Source organism: Physeter macrocephalus, chromosome 18, assembly GCF_002837175.3.
Source record: "Physeter macrocephalus isolate SW-GA chromosome 18, ASM283717v5, whole genome shotgun sequence".
In the NCBI taxonomy this organism is placed as follows: Eukaryota; Metazoa; Chordata; class Mammalia; order Artiodactyla; family Physeteridae; genus Physeter; species Physeter macrocephalus.
Window position 1 is genome coordinate 92,733,881 of NC_041231.1, and position 6,959 is coordinate 92,740,839.

The window sequence follows — 6,959 nt, forward strand, 5'->3', positions numbered from 1 at the left end:
CTTTGTAGTCCAAGCTGACTCCCAGCCCCTAATCTTCATACTGCCCCAGATGTCCACTTACTGTGGCAGCTTAGCTTTGTCACAGGGTAGGAGCGCAATCATGTCTCGGTTAGTAGGGATTATAGAATCCTGACTCAGAAGTTCAAGGTAATAAAGTCAGCTCTGCTGCTCAGCCCACTCTAACCTGCTCCTCTGTTCATAGCCAGCTTCTGCTTGGTTTCTAAGTCTGAGTCCCCAAGACCTTCCTGCGAATTTCAGACTGCACTAGCACTAGGGCCAGACCGTTCTTGCCAATCACCACCACCCTTTCCCTTGCTCTGACAGTGACCCAAGGCAGCTAATTGTCCCAAAATTGGCCTGTGTTGTTGTTTGAATGGTGCCCGTCCCCACAAATCATGTCTTTGTCCTAATCTCTAGAACCTGTGGTTGTGACCTTATTTGGAAAAAGGGTCTTTGCAGGTGTAATTAAGTTAAGAATCTTGAAATGAGATCATTCTGGATTATCTGGACGGACCCTAAATCTAATGACAAGTGTTCTCATAAGAGACACCTAGGGGCTTCCCTAGGGGCTTCCCTGGTGGCACAGTGCTTAAGAATCCGCCTGCCAGTGCAGGGGATACGGGTTCGAGGCCTGGTCTGGGAAGATCCCACATGCTGCGGAGCAACGGCAACGAAGTCCGTGCGCCACAACTACTGAGCCTGCGCTCTAGAGCCCGCGAGCCACAACTACTGAAGCCCCGCGCGCCTAGAGCCCGTGCTCCGCAACGAAGAGTAGCCCCTGCTGGCCGCAACTAGAGAAAGCCCGCACACAGCAAGACCCAATGCAGCCAAAAATAAGTAAATTAGAAAAAAAAAAAATGTATCTTTCTGATCAAAGAGCCCTAGCCCAGAGCAAGCTAACCTCCACCCACCTCATCACGTCCACTGCAACTGCCATCATCACCTCCCACACCCTGCGTATCTCACCCCAGAAGCAGTGCTGTGTACCACCCAGCGATGGAGTGGCCCCCGCTCGCCGCAACTAGAGAAAGCCCGCGCGCAGCAACGAAGACACAACGCAGCCAAAAAATGAATAAATAACTAAATAAATTTAGAAAAAAGAAAGAAAGAAACACAAAGCCTCGTGCTCCTCTCTGAATTTAAAAAAAAAAAAAAAAAAAAAGAGAGAGAGAGACACCGAGAAGAGAGACATACAGAGAGGAGGAGATGGCCATGTGAAGACAGGAAGACAGAGGCGGAGGTTAGGATGAGGGGCAGAAGAGAAGGGATGCCAGCAGCCACCGGAAGCTGGAGGAAGCACGGAACAGAACCTCCTCTAGAGCCTCTGGAGGGAGCGGAGCCCTGCCAACACGTTCGTTTCAGACTTCTGGCCACTAGACCTGTGATAGAATAAATTTCTGTTGTTTTCAGCTCCCCGGTGTGTGGTCATTTATTATGGCAGCCCTGAGAAACTAATGCAGTCTGTTAGCCTGCCTACCTGAACCTCAGACCTCTTGGCTGCTACTCACTTGTTTTGGATTGCTGCCAAGATATTATTCCTTACTGGACATCGATGAAACTTATTGCCAGCTTGTTGAAGGCTCTTCAAAGCATCACTTCTTGACCACCCGGTGCAGACTCACCCAAGGAGCTTATAAAAGTGCAGATTCGCAACCAATCAGAATCCCTGTGGCAGGACCCAAGAATCTCATTTAACAAGTCCCTCCAGGTAATTCCTTTATGTTCTAGAGACCGAGGGCCACCGTCAGCTCTATGAATTTGGACTTCCTCCCATTATATCCCATGCTACAGCTAGCGTTGCCACCCCTCTGTCTGATAACTTGATGGGTGCTTCCAATCCCCTACTACACCTTCTCATCCTGCTGGTTACCGTAACAAGCTCTGAGTTTTTATTCACACACACATATACATATACACATATATACACGTATATATGTACGTTATACATACTATAGATATAAAATCTGACATTACAATTTTCTCTAAAAGCCTTCATTTTCAATTTTGGATACAGTTTTGCCAACATCCATAAGATCTATATAAATAACTCCCAAGAAACAATACTATTAAACAGTTTTTTGGGGAATTCAATATTAAATATTCAGATGGAAATACTATAGGTTTCTGAGATTAAGGAAACTGTTCACATGCCCAGGAAATCTTTGGAACGTCTGAAGTTTAAATAGTGCCTCTAATTTAGTTTAGCCAAATCTGTTTGTCACATTGGATTGAGAGTGTAAAGTTTTAAGTTTTAGGGTCTGGAAAAAACTAGTCTGAGCCTAAGTGTTTTCTATTGTAATTCAGTTAGTTGCCCACATAGAAATAGCATTCTCTGTTTTATTTTCCTGGTTAGGAAGAAAGAGGAGTATGTCCTTAAGCCATTACCACATCAAACACTAATAACAAAATTTCTAGGTGCTCATCCTAGAAAATTGACCAATATTGTTATAGATAGTGGTTTGGGCACCAGCGTAGAGTTTCTTGTCTTCAGTTCTTTGACCAGACCAGGAAGGTACTGTTTAGATAGAGCTTTTGTGTTTTTAAATAAATCTAGGATGAATTTACAGCATAGAGCATTGCTGCCCATCTCATCTACTGAATCTGAATTTCTGGTTGGAGTCCAGGAATATGCATTATAAACAGGATAACTGTGATGCTGGTACACTTGGAAAACAATGCCACACAGGCACCCATGACCTAGCAGTCTCTGCTCTACAAATTGGCTTCTGGGCAATGATGACATGGAAAACTCCCTTGTTAATAGAATCTTAGGGCAACTAATGTTACCACTGTTAGTAACTATTTACTTAGACTGTACTGTGATTGCAAACTGCCTCTTCTACTAAAGCTCTTCCTGCTCAGTTAACAAGTAATGTGATTCAGACAAAATATACTGGATGGAAAAGAAAAGGTATTATCTCAAATGTGTGTGTTTCCTTGCCGTTTTTTTTTTTGGGGGGGGGGGTGGTACGCGGGCCTCTCACCGTTGTGGCCTCTCCCGTTGCGGAGCACAGGCTCCGGACGCGCAGACCCAGCGGCCACGGCTCACGGGCCCAGCCGCTCCGCGGCACGTGGGATCCTCCCAGACCGGGGCACGGACACGTGCCCCCTGCATCGGCAGGCGGACTCCCAACCACTGCGCCACCAGGGAAGCCCATTCCTTGCCGTTTTGAAACAGATTTTTATCGAAACAAAAAATACAGATACAGAAACCTAAACAAAACAAATCATGGATTAATGAATTATTATAAGGTGAACACTCTTGTAACCCCGACCCGGGTCAAGAAGTAGAACTTGACCTGCACCCCTGAAGTCCCTTTCATTCACCCTAATCCTGATCACAACACCTTCCCCTCCCACTAAAAGTACCACTAGCCTAATATCTTTTAGTCTTTACTTCCTTGTTTTTAAAAAAGTTTGTCACCCAGATATGCACCTCCAGGAAATATAGTTTAGTCTTGCCCATTAAAAAATGGTGATATGTCTTTTAAGTCTCTTTTAAAAAAATTTTATATTGAAATATAGTTGATTTACAATGTTGTGTTAGTTTCAGGTGTACAGCAAAGTGATTCATATATATATATATATAAAACATATATATATTCTTTTTTTACATTCTCTTCCATTATAGGCTATTACAAGATATTAAATATAGTTCCCAGTGCTATATAGTAAGTCCTTGTTGGTTATCTATTTTATATATAGTAGTGTGTATCTGTTAATCCCAAACTCATAATTAACCCCCTCTCCCTTCCCCTTTGGTAACCATAAGTTTGTTTTGTATGTCTGTGAGTCTGTTTCTGTTTTGTAAATAAGTTCATTTGTATCATTTTTAGATTTTAGATTCCATATATAAGTGATATATGATATTTGTCTTCCTCTGTCTGACTTACTTCACGTAGGATGATAATCTCTAGGTCCATCCATGTTGCTGCAAATGGCATTATTTCATTCTTTTTCATGGCTGAGTAGTATTCCATTGTATATATACACCAGATCTTCTTTGTCCATTCATCTGTTGATGGACATTTAGGTTGATTCTATGTTGTCCTGATCAATTTTGATTCCCAACCTCCAGCAGTTCCTCGTTGGTCTTCCTCCCTGTCTGAAAAGGGAGCCCTGAGGGTCAGTTTTGAGGAGAGTTGGATAAGACTGCTGTGGTCCCTTTAGACCTCCTATTGCCCTCCCTTACTGTCATCTACTCCTGGGGAGCAAAACCCCTCTCAGTTTCAGCTGCCATGGCCCCATCAGCCCACTCACATCCCAGTGAAGATCTACTGGCTCTCTGGGGGCTCCTCCTGTTCTTAGGTCCAACAGGCACCCAGCACCACCCAAGTCTTTCCTTCTTCCTCATGTACAGGGGCTGATACCACACAACTCTTATGGCAGCTGGTGGTTGGTTCACGTTCATTTATATCCTGGGATTCGTGGAGGCACCTCTGCCACTAAGTCTTTTTGTAAACGTAGCCCGTGGTGTTTGGTTTTCCTATTTAGACGTCCTTTCTGTTTTCACGTGGGAGTAAGGAGAGACTGAGGAATGCTGCTGCTTCATTGCCCGTTCAGATTTACGTTTCCTTCCGTTTTAAACGTTTGTTTTGAACCTACCACATTGAAGTGTCATTGAAATGATGCCACGTTGGCAAACGTCTCCAACAAGCGTTAAGGGAAAGGAAAGTTATGAGCTGTTTTCTTTGTCGTTTCTCAGAGAGAACTTGAAAAACCAAACAAAGAAGAAAAGTGGAGTCAAGATCCTTCATTCACTTAGACAATGGTTAGAATGAGATCTGGGACAGGAATAAGCAGAGGGTCGCAAGCTACCTTTTCAGACTTGGTGGTCTGGGTGTACCTCTTTCTTGTGGGTTTTAAATAGGGAACATGGTCGGCAGCATATCACAAATGGGCCTGTGCGTAGAAAATCACTGTTTTCTTTCCCACCTTGGTTTCCTTGACAGCACTCCCTCTGGTTTCCCATTCTACCCCTCTGACTTTCTGGATCTCCTTGATGGCTTCATTTTCTTCTTTATTTCCTTAAAAATCTCTTTCCCCTTTTCCTGTTCTAGTCGTTCCCTCTGGATAATCTTTTATATTATTATTATGGTAAAATCTACATAACATAGTATTTATCATTTTAACCATTTGTGAATGTAAAATTCAGTGGTATTAAATACATGTTGTATAACCATTGCCATTATCTATACCCAAAACTTTTTGATTATTCCCAACAAATACTCTGCACCCAATAACAATAACTTCCCATCCTCCTCTTCCTGCAGTCCTTGGTAATCACTATTCTACTTTTTGTCTTTATGAATGTGAGTACTCTAGGTAACTCATATAAGTGGAATCACATAACATTTGTCCTTTTGTGTCTGGATTATTTCACTTAGCCTAGTATCTTTGAGGTTCATCCATGTTGTAGCATGTCAGAATGTCCTTCTTTTTTAAGGCTGAATAATATTCTATTGTATGTATACACTTATTGTGTTTATCCATTCACCTGTTGGTGGACTCTTAGGTTGCTTCCACCTTTTGGCTATTGTGAATAATGTTCCTATGAATATTAGTATACAAATATCTGTTCAAGTTTCTGCTTTCAATTATTTTGAATATACAGGTATACCTTGGAGATATTGTGGGTTTGGTTCCAGACCACCATAATAACATGAATATCACAATAAAGCAAGCCACACACATTTTTTGTTTTCCCAGCACATATAAAAGTTATCTTTACACTATCCTGTAGTTTATTAAATGTGCAATAGCATTATATCTAAAGCAACAACGTACATATCTTAATTTGAAAATGCTTCATTGGTAAAAAAAAATGCTAACCATCATCTGAGCCTTTAGTGAGGCATAATATTTTTGTTGGTGGAAGGCTTGAAATATTGCAAGAATTACCAAAATGTGACACAGAGTCACAAAATGAGCAAATGCTGCTTGAAGAATTGTGCCGATAGACTTGTTCGATGCAGTGTTGCCACAAAACTTCAATTTGTAAAAATGCAATATCTGTGAAACACAATAAAGCAAAGCACAATAAAATGAGGTATGCCTGTATCCCACCTAGCAGTGGAATTTCTGGGTCATATGGTAGTTCTATATTTAGCTTTTTGAGGAACTCCTGGGATGATCTTGACTTTAGCTATAACTTCAACTAAGTCTATGTAGTGGTGTCCAACAGAACTTTCTATAATGATGGAAATGTTCTGTAATTCTGCACTGTCCAGTACAGTAGCCATTAGCCATGCATGGCTGATGATCACATGAAATGTAGCTAGTGTGACGAATGAACTGAATATTAAAGTTTTATATAATTTTAATTAATTTAAATTCAAATATAAATAGCCACGTGTGGGCTAGTGCATCGGACAGCATATATCTATAGGCTGTGACTTCTTCTAATTCTGTATTTTCAATCTGGCAATTTTTCCTCTTTTAAATACACACCTCCACTAAGTTTCCACTATCATTTCCTTGACTCATGTGGTCCTTATTTCTTACATGCATTGTCGCTGCAGACTCCAATATTATTTCCTAATGGGAGGTTGGCATCAAACTCCAGTCAACTCTACTGCCAGAATGATCTTTTCTACTTTATCCCAGGCACTTTAATTGTATCTAGACTATCTACATGGGCAATGAGATGTAAAAGAGCGTTCTAAAATGTAAATTCAACCAGCTGTCCTTCTAAGGCTCCTCATTACCTGAAGAGTTAAGACTAAATTCCTTATCTTAGCCTAGAAGTTCTCAGGTTCTCTCTCTAGCCTCATTTCACGTCATTTTCCAATTAGCATAAACTCCAGCCATACCACACTGTCTGGAGTATCGCAAATGGTCTTTCCCACTTTTGCGTCTGATATAGCTGTCACTCTGCTTAAAAATACCTACCACTCCCTGTCAAAATTATAAACTGTTACTCATCTTTTAAGACTCTGCTCGTGGAACATCTCCTCTGC